Genomic DNA, 15,526 nt, shown 5'->3' on the forward strand with positions numbered 1-15,526 from the left:
ATCTTCAGCGAGACAAAGAAGCAAGAAAACAGAGAAAACAGTAAAAAAGTTACTAACAGCTACAGGGATTCCCCGAAACCGTTAGCGTCAATGACGCGGGAAAAAGGAAACTGATGTCATCACGCCGGCGTGGGCCTATTATGGTATCGGTGATGTCAGCATAGTCGCGCGCGATGCCGTGCCTCGGTGACGTCGTCAACGTCGGCACGAAGCTACAAAAAGAATTTCTGAATGTTGCTGATGCAAGGGGATATTCACAAGGTGAGGAATCCACTGGCAGATGTATCGATTAGAAGTATATTTTGTTTGTGGAGAAAATGCTTATACCTGGCTTCCTCGCGGCTGGGTCGGCCGTTGTTATTTGTCTTTCTTGTACCCTCCAGTCTATATAGCCCCTTCTAATTATCACAAAGATCATCGATTAGACAAACGGAGTCTGCCACTCACCAGGAATAAGAGAGAGATAGATACAACTGACATAGAACAAACAGATACTCCCGAGCAGCATTTTATTGACATTGTAAAAGGGGTATTTCCTATTTGGGGACCCATCATCACTAGTAAGGAAGTACGACGCCTGTCCAGAGTAGTTGAAAGGGTTATCAATACCACTGCAGGTATATTGACCAATTTAACTGTAGAGCTTCAAGCGACGAGACTCGTTTCGCTTCAGAAACAAAAGGTTTTAGACGTCATTCTGGCTGACCGAGGAGGAGCATGCCGCGTGATCGGCAGTTCCTGTTGTGTATATATCCCTGACTCCGCCCCCTCTGTTCATCTGGCTATTCAAAGGTTACATTGTTTGGCATCTGAAGTACACACAGAAACTGGTACCTGGTCCTTATCTGGTTGTTTTTGGGGTCTGTTGCCCACCTGGGGATGGAAAAATCTGATGGTACTGGCGGGCATAGTCGGTATCATATTCACCTGTTGCTTTTGCATACAATGTGGGCCTGCATTCTGCTCTTACTGTGCTACTAAACTCACCTCCTCTGTGACTTGCCCTTCCCCAGCAGTGGTAAAAGCCCAATTAGGTCAACAAGAAATAAAAGATATGATGCAGATTGATGAAGGGATTTTTGAAGACTGAAACAATTTTAGTTAGCTACATCATGCTAAAAGAGCCGTTCTGAAGGATAAAAGTTAGATTTCCCCTACATGAGGAGTATTAGACATATATTGTGTTAGCATTATGTATCTATATATCCTCTTATGCTTAATATGCACATTGCATAACCTCTATCTGCTTTAGTTAGTACGAAAAGGTTTATTCTGTTTGTCAGTTCTATATTAATAGAGTAGGCTGAGAATCATACAGACGCCATCTTTTCTCTGCCTGTGTCAGATATGAGCTGTGATCACGTGGTGCTCTCCATAGTTGTCCGGTACCAGTTCATTTGAATTACAAAGAGCAGCTGAAAGTAAACTGTTCTCCCTTTGTCCTGGGACTCAAGGTCGCATCAGGCTTTGGGTGCGATAAGTGCATTCCTGGAGGCGCTGTGCCTACACTTCCGGGCACCAGGACGAAAGGGAGTTACCCTTCCTGACCTTCCCAGTAATAAATAGTAAAGCTTTGAACCAATCCTGTGTACCATACATGGTCCTTCCTTGGGGCCCAATGGCCGAGTGGTGTTTTTCCATTTACGGTGACTGTTAGAAATGGGATTTCTGGTTGGCTGAGGCTTGCTTCAAAGCCAGGCAGAAACCACCACTCTAGTTAGGGCAAGGAAGTTACACTGCAAAGATAAACCCTGCTCACCATGTAGGCAACGTGACACGAGCAGTAAGGTTGATCCTGGAGGCAATGTAAGTTAAGTATTTGCGCCTGCACCCACCAGCAACAACATCCCAGGCCCCCTACAAAAGGAACTCCACACAAGTTATATCAAAAATAGCCTTTGTATTATCAAAACACATCAGATAGTAATCACACCATATACATTGTGCCAACTGGCACGGGCAATATTTACAAGGGATTATGTACACAGGATAGGGCTACATGGACCACTGCCAGGAATAAGCACTTGGTAGAACTAGCACTTTGTAAAAATAGCACTTTGGAGGAATAGCACTTAGAACATAGAAGAATTGTAAGAATAGCGTTTAGAACATAGAACAATTGTAGCACCAAATAATCATGGTAAAACACACCCAGTAACCACTGGTAACTCATTGTACTTTGCAACAGTCTGCGCCATGAAATCCATCATACACAGTATCCCATCAGCCTAACTACATTAGACCCTCACCACCTAAGTAAAACCTTACACTAGGGGCGTAAATCACACAGGGAAATACAGTCTCCATAACATAAACCTAAGCAGGTAAAACAACCTCCTATGCATAAATTATATCTAGAGGCATCCAACACAGGGTGCGCAAAACCTAGTATACGCAGTACATTTCCTAACACCCAAAGCATTAGCACATAAATCACATTAGCGCATAAATCACAGTTAGTACATAAATAGCACTGAGGTCAGGTTGCGCCACTGTGCCAAAAGAACAAGTTACTTACCTTCGGTAACGCTTTTTCTGGTAGATACTATATCTGCCTGTGGATTCCTCACCTTGTGAATATCCCCCTTGCGTCAGCAACATTCAGAAATTCTTTTCGTAGCCTCGCGCCGACGTGGATTTGGACGTCATAGAGACACGGCTCCGCTCGCGACTCCGCTGACGTCACCGACGCCTACAATAGGCCCACGCCGGCGTGATGACATCAGTCCCGCCCTTTTTTCCGTGCCATCGAGGCACACGGACGGACCAATGACAGTAGAAATATACATAGTATACACAATACACAATAGCCAAGGAGAAACACACATTGTGTGAAGCAAGTGCAAGATAGCAAATGAAACAACTCCTTAACATTACAATATATGAACAATACAATACAGTAACTCTGGTAAAGAAGAGTGGACAACGGGGAGGCGGGTGGGTCAGTGAGGAATCCACAGGCAGATATAGTATCTACCAGAAAAAGCGTTACCGAAGGTAAGTAACTTGTTCTTCTGATAGATACATCTGCTGTGTGGATTCCTCACCTTGTGAATAGAGTCCCACAGCAGTCCCCACTCCCGGAGGAGGGTGTCCACTCTTCTAAACCAGGAAATCCTGAAGGACAGAACGCGCAAAATGGCCGTCCCTCCTCACTTCGGTATCCAAGCAGTAATGCTTCGCAAAAGTGTGGAGGGAAGACCAAGTTGCCGCCCTACAAATGTCCTCAACAGGAACACCTCTAGCCAATGCCGAGGTTGACGACTAAGCTCTAGTGGAATGAGCCCTAATACCCTCTGGAGGTTCCTTACCGGCCAAAGAGTAGCAGATCTTTATACACAGAACGATCCATCTCGACAAGGTTCTCTTATGGACCGCTCTTCCTCTCTTGCAGCCAGCAAATCCAACGAAGAGCTGGTCATCCAAACGACAGTCTTTAGTTCTGTCCATATAAAAAGACACCGCCCTTTTGGAGTCCAGACGGTGCAACCTCTCCTCCTCCTTGGAAGGGTGCGGGGGAGGATAAAATGTAGGGAGGGTAATGGATTGACCAAGGTGGAAAGGAGTCACTACCTTAGGAAGAAAAGCAGCCCTGGTCCTTAGAACCATTTGATCAGCATGAATGGTCAGGAAAGGGGGCTTGGAACTAAGAGCTTGAAGCTCACTCACCCTCCTTGCCGAGGTTATTGCAAAGAGGAAAACTGCCTTAAGGGTTAAAAGCCTCATAGGACATTTATGAAGAGGCTCAAAGGGAGCACCCATCAGAAAGGTCAAGACAAGATTCAAGTCCCACTGAGGCACAATAAAAGGAGTATGAGGGAACTTATGTATGAGGCCCTTAAAAAACCTTAAAACTGCAGGAGACTTAAAAAGAGAGGGCTGGTCAGGCAAACAAAGAAAAGCCGACAGCGCCGAAAGATAGCCCTTAACCATGGCAACAGCAAGCCCTTGCTGCGCCAGAGAAAGAGCAAACCGGAGAACATCAGACAAACGGGCTCTCAAACGGTCAATATTATTCTCACCACACCAAGTGACAAATCTTGACCATCTATACGAATAGACAGATTTAGTGGAGTCACGCCTGGCTGACAAGATGACATCCACCACGTCAGGCGTGAGAGAAAAGGAAATCAGGTTGCCCCGCTCAATCTCCAGGCATGAAGGTGAAATGTCTGGAGGTGGGGGTGTAGAACCAGCCCCTCCATCTGAGAGAGGAGGTCTGCCCTGAGACGGAGACGGAGCGGCTGGTGAGAGGAGAGGTGGAGTTGATCTGTATACCACACCCTTCTTGCGAATCCTTTGAGGAGGAGGGAATGCACGACAAACAGTAGTGTCCAGTACAGCACCTATGAACAGGTTGCGCTGGGAGGGCACTTGGGTACATTTATCGAAAAACCCAACCTGAACAACAACTGAGTTGTCTCTTGCAGATGGAGCACCTTCTCTGACGACTCCGCTTTGATCAGCCAGTCGTCCAAATAAGGGAACACAGGTATCCCCGACCTCCTGAGATGAGCTGCCACCACTGCCATCACCTTGGTGAAGACTCGAGGCGCAGTAGTAAGACCAAACGGAAGGACCGCAAACTGGTAGTGTTGCGATCCCACCGTAAAACGGAGATACTTCCTGTGCGACTTCAGGATTGGGATGTGGAAATACGCATCCTGCAAGTCGAGCGACACCATCCAGTCTCCTTCCAGCAGTGCTTGAAGAACTTGAACAAGGGTGAGCATCTTGAATTTCACCTGCTTCAGATAGAGATTCAAGATCCTGAGATCCAGGATTGGACGTAGTCTGCCATCCTTCTTGGGAATCAGGAAATACCGGGAGTAGCATCCCTGACCCCTTTCCTGCTCTGGGACCACCTCTATCGCACCCTTTCGTAACAGAGTTAGCACCTCCTCCTGCAAAAGAGACAGATGTTCCTCGGTGCAAAAGCCTTGACAAGGAGGGTAATTGGGAGGGAATTCCCGAAAGGGAAGGGCATACCCATTTTCTACAAGAGTGAGAACCAAAAGATCTGATGTAACCGAATCCCAATCCTGTAGAAAATGGGTACGCCGACCCCCCACCGGAGCCACATGATCCTGAACAGCGGATCTAGGGCTGGTTTTCTGAGGCAGGGGGGTTGGAAGAGGTGGAGGAGGAAGAGGCCTGACGTCCACGAGGACGCGCTCTTTGCTTTCCCCTGTACGATCTGTACATAGAATTTTGCTGCTGCTGCTGTTGCTGCTGCTGCTGTTGGCCTTGCCGGAAATTCCAAAAGGACCGACCAAAGCCCCTGAACCTCCTGTTGGTCGAAGAGCCTCTGATCTGGAGCCCTAAAGACTTAGCTGTCGCCCTGCTATCCTTAAATCTCTCAAGGGCCGCATCAGCTTTCTTCCCAAAGAGACCAGAACCATCAAAAGGAAGATCCAGCAAAGTCGCCTGAACATCAGCCGAAAAGTCTGAGGATTTCAGCCAGGCTAACCTCCTAGTGGCGACAGCAGTGCCCATGATACGAGCCACAGAGTCGGCAGTGTCCAGACCACTTTGAATAACCTGGCGAGCCGCCGCCTGAGTATCAGAGATCACTTCCTCAAAATCCTTCCTGCTGGCATCAGGAACTTTAGGAACCAGGACACGCAAAGAATCCATCAGGGCATGCACATATCTCCCCATCAGACAAGTGGCATTAGTTGACTTCAACGCCATGCTTGCCGATGAAAAGGTCTTTTTTGCAACCTGGTCTTGTTTCTTCGCTTGCGTTTCACAAGGAACCTGGGGAAAGGCACTAACACTCTTCTTAGAACAGGCACCTTGAATGACCAGGCTCTCTGGCGAAGGATGAGAAGACAGAAAAGCAGGGTCCTCAGGTGCAACCCTGTAACTTCTCGCAACACTCTTAGAAACCGCAGGAGCCGACAACGGTTTCTTCCACACCTCCATAATGGGATCCGTCAAGGCATCATTAAATGGAAGCAAAGGCTCCATCACGGAACTCGGAGAATGCAAAACCTCCGTTTTTAAAATCATCCTTTGCTGCCTGCCTTCATTTGTGCACAGCTGCACCACGACCAATTTTCCCGCGTAGCGGATCAAACGCTGCCGCGGCCCCTGATAATTTGCCAGTGACGATACTGACGGGGACTCCCTGAGGCCACGCCCACTACGGTCGGCCATGCCCACACCTCCCACAACTACTTAACGCGCTGATCAAGAGCGCGACGGTAAACAGACTCCACTCTCCTGAGGCACAGCCGGGAGATAGGCGCTAGTTATTTGTTTTTAAAGCAAAATTGTTTGTATTTTTAAAATCATCCTTTGCTGCCTACCTTCATTTGTGCACAGCTGCACCACGACCAATTTTCCCGCGTAGCGGATCAAACGCTGCCGCGGCCCCTGCTAATTTGCCAGTGACGATACTGACGGGGACTCCCCGAGGCCACGCCCACTACGGTCGGCCACGCCCACACCTCCCACAACTCACATCCCCTACAAACATGTGCAATCATCGGACGCGCAGCGGACGAGCGCAGGGGGCGCGCCGTTTGCGCGCCGAAGGCGCTCCTAAGGCAAGCCCGTCTGTGCCCGTCCGCGCCGGTTCCGTGCCTAGTGCCAGAAACCCTGCCCGTTTTCCCTACCCTCAATACTCTAAACCTGACCTTTATAAACTTGATCAATGCCCCTGTGACCAACCGACTAAAATGGATCCCAGAAACATCTATAGCCCCTTCACATGCCCCTCCTGTGGCACCCAAATACCAGCCTTTCCACTGAGCCTCACATATAACCCACCAAAACTTCCCCCTACCAAATCCTCACAGCCTGGTGGGACCAACTCTCTACTAGCTACCCCCTTTACTTCTAACACACACAAAAATAGGTCGCTTAAATGCATACTTCTTAATGTTAGATCTATGCCCAAACACAAACATGAGATTGAAGCCTTACTCAATGACAACAGCATTGACCTCATGTTCTTAACGGAAACCTGGGCTTCTTCGACCTCAGGACCAGATTGGAACACCGCCACACCCATAGGCTACTCGGTTGAATCCCTGAATCGCACCGGAACTACCGGAGGAGGTATAGCGATAATCCACCGATCGCACCTCAAAATAACCTCCTGCCCCCAACTTGAACTCGAAGCAGAAGCAATGTCCTTTAAGATCAAAGAAAACAATCATTTGATTTTTGAGGGACTGCTGGTGTACCGCCCTCCCGGACCCAGGACTCCCTTCACCAAAGCTCTACTCACTTTCTTAGAAACCACCTTTGATGCAGCCTTCTATACCATCTTGGGCGACTTCAATTTTCATCTAGAGCTAAAGAACGACTCAGATTCCGCCACCCTCATTGATAACTTTCTCAGCTTCGACATGAAACAACTGATAGACAAACCCACCCACACAGCAGGGCATACCCTTGATGGGATCTTCTCCAACTGCCACTCCATCAAAATCTTATCCATTACTCCCATACCCTGGTCAGATCACAACGCCATCTACTTCAATTTACAAATAAAAAACTCTGCAATTCAGCGCAGAAGCTACCTACCCCCCGAAACCTCCCGCCCCTGGAAAAAACTCGAACCCAACCAACTCGTCGAGATTCTGGAAAATAACTCTCCCGAATTCGACCTCGGAAGCAGTAAAGACTGGGCTTCCAACTTTAATCAATGGATCACTGATGCAATGAACGAGCTTGCCCCACTTGAATCAAAGAAACCCAGAAAACGGCTCGTAACCGCCCAATGGTATACGACTGAGGTAAAAACTGCCAAGATTAAGTGCCGACGCGCAGAACGCAGCTGGCGCTCTGATTATAGCCGTGAGAAAAAACTTGAATACTTAAATACCTTACAGGAGTACAAATCCATAATAGTTCAGGCAAAGGCCGCCTACTTCACAGAAAAAATCCAGAAATCGGCCAATTTCTCCAGGGAACTTTTTAAAACCGTGGCCCACCTAACAAAAACCCCACGAGACACAGTATTTACCCTGATCAGAGTTTCGTCGATAAAATGGCCACCTTCTTCCAAGAAAAGGTACAATCAGTATATGATGACCTTAGCACCATGGTATCCACCATACCTCCTAACATAGAAGGACATACCGACATAACTCCCCCCTGCTTTCCCAGCTTCCCTGCACTTGAAAAACAACAAGTACATGATTTACTAATCCAGATAAAATCCGGCTCCTCTCTGGATCCATGCCCCCCCTATGTGCTTCACCAAATTCCCGAGACCATCGCAAACACCCTGACTCCCCTGCTCAACAAAATCATCTCCCAAGGAGAATTTCCAAAAAACTGGAAAATGGCCTGCATTAGACCTATCCTCAAGAAAGAATCCCTTGATCCTTTTGAACCCATACACTACCGGCCCATTTCCTGCCTGCCCCTACCTTCAAAAATCTTGGAAAAAGCTATAAATCAGGAAATAATGCGTCATGTGGAGGAAAAAAAGCTACTTGATCCGTCTCAACACGGCTTCAGACCCCTCCACTCCACAGAATCAGCCCTCATTATGGCCACTGAAAAAATTCGCAAAACCATGGAGGAAGGTGGGCGATCCGCCCTAATACTTTTAGACCTCACAGCGGCCTTCGACACTGTGAATCACGCCGTCCTATTAAAAAGACTCACGTCACTCGGCTTCACCGGTTCCGCGCTGGCCCTTATTGCCTCCTTCCTAACCAATCGAACTAATCAACTGGTCTGGAATGGACTGCAATCCGCTGAATTCTCTCTTCCAGGCGGAGTCCCCCAAGGCTCAGCACTGTCTCCAACCCTTTTTAACCTTTACGTCACTCCCCTAGCTGCTCTGATCAGATCCCACGGCCTACAATTGGTGTCTTACGCCGACGACACACAAATCATAGTGTCCATCTCCCAATCTATCGACGCCACTGCAGAACGATTCAGGAACTGCCTCTCTCAGGTCAAAAACTGGATGTGCAACAACTTCCTAAGACTGAATACTGATAAAACCGAAGTCATCGAGTTCGGCCACAAAACTTCCATCTGAAACGACCTATGGTGGCCCCCCGAAGCAGGAACCTGCCCTCTCCCCGCAGACAAGGTCAGAAACCTTGGTTTCTTGTTTGACAAAGAACTCTCCTGCAAAGCCCAGGTGAACCAGGTGACCTCAGCTTGCTTTCATAACATCAAACTGATCAGGAAAGTTCTTCCCTACATCCCAGACACCCTTAGGAAAACGGTAATGGGAGCCCTGGTCTTATCCCGCATTGACTACTGTAACTCCCTCTATCTGGGAGCAGGAGAAAAACAGCCAGCTAAACTTCAGGCAATCCAAAACGCGGCAGCCAGAGCCCTACTAAACATTCCCAGACGACACCCCACATCCAAGGCTATTCGAGAGCTACATTGGCTCCCAGTCAGGCGCCGCATACATTTCAAAGCTCTCTGCCTGGTCCACAGATCTCTCCACGACAAGGGACCCGACAACTTCAATAACCTACTGCCCCGATACATCCCCCCGCGCGTACTGAGGTCATCCACCCTTGACCTCGTCTGCCAACCCAGAATAAATAAAGATCGGTGGGGGGGAAAGTCCTTCTCATTCCAAGCAGCAAAAATCTGGAACTCGTTACCCCCAGCTCTTCGTGCCCAAAATTCTAAAACGCGCTTCAGAAAAGATCTAAAAACCTGGCTCTTTGTCTAGATCAACCTGCTCCTCTGCCTCTCTCTTTTCTGGATCTGTTAGCGCCAAGACGCCGCGGCATTCGTGCGCTCTACATATACTTCAGTCAGTCAGTCAGTCAGTCAGTCAGGATATTGGATTTAAACTCCACCGTTGGCAAAGTCAATTGAAGAAGTTCAGCAGCCTTCCTCATAACCAGATGGTAAGGTTGGATATCCTTAGAAGGAGCACCAGAGCCTGAGGGCAACTCCCACTCTGGAGAGAAATCAAGACTTCCTGAATCAGCCAACTCCTCAAAACAGTTCTCCTCCAATTCACCTTCCTCCACATCAGAATGTGAATCCAAGTACCTTTGATCTTCCAAAAGGCGTTGAGCTTCCCTTCTGGACCTCTCCTTCACACGCCTTGCAGCCGGATCCACCAGCGGCTCCGTCGGATTCGGGGCCGACGCCGGTATCGAATCCGATGGCATAGAGGAATGCTCTCGAGGACGATCAGGAGCGAGCGACGCCGGAATCGGCGTCGAAAACTTCGGCGGAGCCGGGAATTGCCAATGCGGCGTCGGAGCCGGCATGTAAGGCATAAACGGAGCCGGAGGAAAGGAGTGAGGAACTACCAGGCTGTAAGCCAAAGGACCCATGGGACCCGAAGGTGCACCAGAGGGGTACCACGCCCTTGAGAAGACGCCATACATAGCGTTAAGAAACGCTGAAGGGTCCTGGCCTGGGGCAGGAAAGGCCGGTCCTGAGGAGGGATCGGATTCGGCTCTTCAACAGGCACAGAATCCACATCCTCCCGAGCCTCTTCCTCTTCTCGGGCCGGGGACGGCGCCGGAGACGAATTCGGAGCCGGAGAAGGATTCGGAGCCGGAGAAGGATTCGGAGCCGGAGTAGGAGACCGCCCATGCGACTCCGAAGGTGAGGCCTCACCTTCAGGCTCAGAGACATCCAGAGTAACCACCTTCAAACGTACCTTCTTCGGTGACCTCGACCTCGAGCCCGACTCCTTACCAGAACGACGTCGGGACTCATGTCTCCTCTTCTTATGTTTCTTCTTCGACTTCAAAACATGATCCGATGCCGACCTCGAAGACGACCCCTCTCGAGAACCAGACCTCGACCTCGCCCTCGACTTCGACCTCGCCCTTTGAGAACGAGACCTCGACGATTTCTCTTTCCCAGCCTTCATCTTCGCAACCAGGAGTTTTGCCTCTCTCTCCCTCAGGGCCTTCGGGTTCATCTTCCGACATGAAGAACAATCTTACACATCATGGTCGGAACTCAAACACCAGATGCAGTCATCATGCGGGTCGGTAATAGACATCATTTTACCGCACTCCCTGCAGGGCTTGAAGCCGGTCTTCTTGGATGACATCGTCGAAGAGACAGGATACAAAGAAGCAGAAATTTGCAACAAAAAGGCAACAAAGTACCAGTTGGCTACAGAGATTCCCGATAACCGTTAGCGTCGACGACGCGGAAAAATGGGAACTGATGTCATCATGCCGGCGTGGGCCTATTGTAGGCGTCGGTGACGTCAGCGGAGTCGCGAGCGGAGGCCGTGTCTCTATGACGTCCAAACCCACGTCGGCGCGAGGCTACGAAAAGAATTTCCGAATGTTGCTGACGCAAGGGGGATATTCACAAGGTGAGAAATCCACACAGCAGATGTATCTATCAGAACCTAAACGTAGCAGCTGCCCACTACTTGCTGGGCAGCTGGGGGACAAGAACAGGGCCTAAACGCTGCAGTTGGCACTAAGTGCTGCACAGCTGGGGATGGCCAAGGTAAGGATGAAGGAGTGCGACTCACTCCTAAGGGCACAAACACAGGTCCCCTAGTAAGAAAACCTAAACGGAGCAGCTGCCCACTACTTGCTGGGCAGCTGTGGATCAAAAACTGCGACAGGGGCCCTCCCTGGCCCTTAGAAACAAAACTGCGCCAAACTGAGCCATCTGGCTCTGAAAACATATATGCGCAGTCTGGAGCCACCCGGGGCTCGGTAAATAAAGATGTCCCCATGGAGCGCTCCTGAAGTCATCAGGCCACACTTAAAGAAAAAGAACTGGCCCCCATCAATGGAGCCATGCCCGGCTCTAAACACAACAGTGCCCCTGTGAGCCATCTGGCTCTCAACATAAACATGCCCACGAGGGAGCCATCTGGCTCTGGAAGTAATGGGCAAAGCGTTGGAGCGACCCGCTGCCATCCGGGGCCGCTCTGAAAAAGGGGCACCCCTATGGTGCCTGGGAACAGGTTCTCCCCCTGAGGCAGCTGCCCGCCACTGCGGCGCAGCTGTATAACATATATATATGTATAACATATACGAGTGCTCCCTGTGCAGCTCCACTCACCGGTTCCTGGGAAGGCTGACAGCGGCTCTGACTCTCCGCGCCTCGGGCATATCTCCTGCCCTCGCGGCCCTGGGGCTCCCTCTTTACCACGGGGGCCCCGGAGGGGACCAGCAACAGGCGCTGCTTCCGCCGGCCACCTCGACGTGACCGGGCAGCTTCCATTTAGAGCGCCGCGGCGGCGGGACTTCCTTGCAAAACCGGAAGTCCCGCCCAGAGTCAGGTACTACGGTGCCTGACTTCCTGTTTTGCGGCGGCTGCAACTTTCTGGGGATAACGAGGGGTAGGCACCCTCAGGAATTTTAAAATCAAGATGCGGTCATAATCGGGGTGGGCACTCGAATTTAAATAATTAAATAAGCGGGGTGGCACCAGCGCAAATCAAAAATACGGCAGTAAAAATACACAATAAAAGGGCTAGGCTTCCATCGAATATTGGGGCATAAAGCAGGGTGTGCACCTGCTACAAAATATCGCCATAAGCGGGGTGAGAACCTGCGATGAGCCCAACAGGGGGGGGATCCCAGCCCATGATGCAGCCCAGCGCTGTAGGGCGGCAATAAAGAATTCCCTCAGGGAAAATGAAGTGCTCACTATGCTCTGGGGCACAGCAACCATCAAGCCCCCCCCCAAGGAAGGGCTCCCAGAGCAAAGCGGTCCCAGCAGCAAGGTCCTCCTAGGTGCAAAGGGCAGGAGGGTCCAAAAGAAGTCCTCCAGGGCATCCAGGGGCTGTGCAGGGCCCAGGGAGGCAAGCCTTCCCCTGGGCCCCAGCAGCAGCAGCACGCCCCTGGTAGATTCAAGTCAGGAAACAAGAACATTTAACATGAGGTCATACCTCTTTTTATACACTAAATCCCTTTGTCTCTAGGGTGCAGGGTGGGGGAAAAACCAGATGCAGCTGATTTTGGAGCACTCTGTTGCTTAGCCCCTCTCCCCATTCACTGGACAGGCTAGGGTCATCAGTCGCACCATAGGGGGCGGAGCCAGAATTGTGGAGGGGAAGCCCAGCCCTATTCAGGTCCCAGGTGCACCCCTCCTTCCCATCAACATGCAGATCTCCCCATTCACCACTGGGGCAGACCCATCTGGACTTCTGGAGCCAGGCACACCGGCCAGCTCCAGCCAATCACAAGCCAGACAGTCAATTCACATAAATTACACAGACATGTCAACTTCTAGAAGTGGCACCTCCACACTAGGCACATTTACGCTGCACACATAATTGCGCAGCATTTAATCACACGAGTCCGCACATACCAAACTTGCACCTGCACTCCCCATGCATCAGGAACTACCATGGACACACATATCCCCCATGCATTCCTATGGGAGGGCAGGCCAATCTCACCCACGCACTCAGAGAGCGCACGCACTTTACACTGCCCCACAGTGCTAAAGTGCGCAAAGACCAGAAATCACTATACTTATCTCAGAGCTCAATGCAAAAAGTTCAGGGGTGAACCTGCCAGAAGGGCCAAGTCCAAAAGTGACTTCATGTGTTGAACTGAAAGTATATATGTTTGGTTTTGACTGTAAGCCAGCAGTCTTCTCCGCGCACCTGATGGGTGAAGTTTGGAGAGGCTCCCCTATAGAGTATTTTGCTTAACAAATGATTGAACTTTCTTCACTGCCAACTGACTGGTTATTTGGTAATGGTATTGGGGCTACTGGTAGGTTTAGCTCTTTATAATATTTTTATGGTACGTCAGCTACTGCAACGTCATCCCGGCAACCACGACGCCAAGGACGAATGCAGAGCCAACCGACGGCACCTTTCGACGCACAGGGGTACTGCTGACAATTTTTTTTCCAGATCCAGTCTGACACCTGGGGGTAATTCTAAGGTACAGAATCTCTAACTAATTGTTTCTTTCAGATGCTGGACTCTTTGAAGCTTACTGCAATTTTCTGCTACAATTTTACTTTTCTCATACCAATTCAATAATTTCCCTTCATTTGCTAAAGTACCTCTATGAAAATATGAATACAATGATATAAAAATAAAGCAAGATACACTTAAGAATGCTGATTCACGTGAAGCATTGGAATAAGAAGTGACTTTTTTGCATCAGAAATTCTAACAACGTTCTATACCTGCCTTTCCTTGGTGTGTGAATCAACACAGAGCACATACTCTAATTCAAATGTAAAAAAATGAAACTGCAAAAAATGTGTTGACTTCTCTAATCAGGGTGCGTAAACCTTCTAAGAGTATTCCAAATGTGTTATAGGAAAGAGGAGCCTTTCTTACCAGAATGAGAAGTGGATAGTCTGAATCCCTTAAAACCTGAGGATAAAATGAATAATACTTAATTAGGACAAATTCTACAAGCAAGCAGAAGAGACAAATTATTAAATGAACAACTTAGGAAACAGAAGGCTGTTATTCGATGGCGGACACAGAAATGCACTACAGAACAATTTACTTACCTTTGGTAACGCTGTTTCTGGATGATAATCTTTCTAACTACAAAATGCTCACATTTAGAATACCCATAAGAGCCAGACCTCATGAACAAGTTACTTACCTTCGGTAACAATATATCGGTAAGAAACAGTAGTTAGTATTAGATTCCTTACCTTAGAATATCCCCAGGCGTCAGACTGGATCCGGAAATTTTTCTGAGTAGCAGTACCCATGCGCGTCGGTAGGCGTCATCCCCGGCTCCGCGTCCGCCACGGGTGCCCTGATGACGTCGTAGGAGTACTTAGACGCCGCCTCCGCGCGCTGAAGTTAGTTCTTATACACAGCTTTTCCGCGCCAGAAACGCAGAGCTATGTTAAAAACCAACCCTGGTGCCATTGAAATTAGGGCCCTGAAAGGGGATGACCTTAACCCTAGATATCAGTTCGAAGAACAGGGAGGATGGGTGGGGCGGTAAGGAATCTAATACTAACTACTGTTTCTTACAGATATATCGTTATCGAAGGTAAGTAACTTGTTCATCTGAAAGAAACAGGTTAGTATTAGATTCCTTACCTTAGAATAGATACCCCAGCAATACCAACCCCGGTGGTGGGTCTGCGAACCAATAATCACACCAGAAAGTCCTGGAGGACGGAACGGCCGAAGAAGCCATCCCTCAGGACTTGGCTGTCCAGGCAGTAGAGTCTTGCAAAAATGTGCAGCGAGGCCCACGTAGCTGCCTGACAGATGTCCTGCAAGCGGACTCGCCGGCCCAGGGCAGTGGTAGCCACCGTGGCCCGGGTGGAATGGGCCCTCAGCCAAACAGGAGGTTCCTTCTTCGCCAAGGAGTAACAAGCCTTGATACACAAGACGACCCACCGAGAGATGGTCCGCTTGTGCACCGCCCGTCTCTTCCTAGCGCCCACGTAACCAACAAAGATTTGGTCATCCACCCGGAACTGGCGTGTGCGATCTAGATAGAACGAGAGCGCACGTTTTGGATCCTGACGGTGGAGCCGCTCTTCCTCCTTTGAGGGATGCGGAGGCGGAAAGAAGGTGGGCAAGGTGACAGACTGCCCGATGTGGAAGGCCGTGACAACCTTGGGCAGGAAAGAGGGC

General features: G+C 49.5%; 1 long non-coding RNA gene across 1 annotated transcript in view; it reads right to left on the reverse strand.

Moving 5' to 3' along the window:
- LOC147703650 (uncharacterized) overlaps nucleotides 1-15,526 on the reverse strand; it is a 1,357,299-nt gene that overhangs the window by 352,733 nt on the left and 989,040 nt on the right. The window contains exon 7 of the long non-coding RNA XR_015297375.1: nucleotides 14,252-14,287. This is a non-coding gene — a long non-coding RNA (uncharacterized LOC147703650). The remainder of the gene's footprint in view (nucleotides 1-14,251; nucleotides 14,288-15,526) is intronic.

This window comes from Lissotriton vulgaris, chromosome 7 (genome assembly GCF_964263255.1).
Source record: "Lissotriton vulgaris chromosome 7, aLisVul1.2, whole genome shotgun sequence".
NCBI lineage: Eukaryota > Metazoa > Chordata > Amphibia > Caudata > Salamandridae > Lissotriton > Lissotriton vulgaris.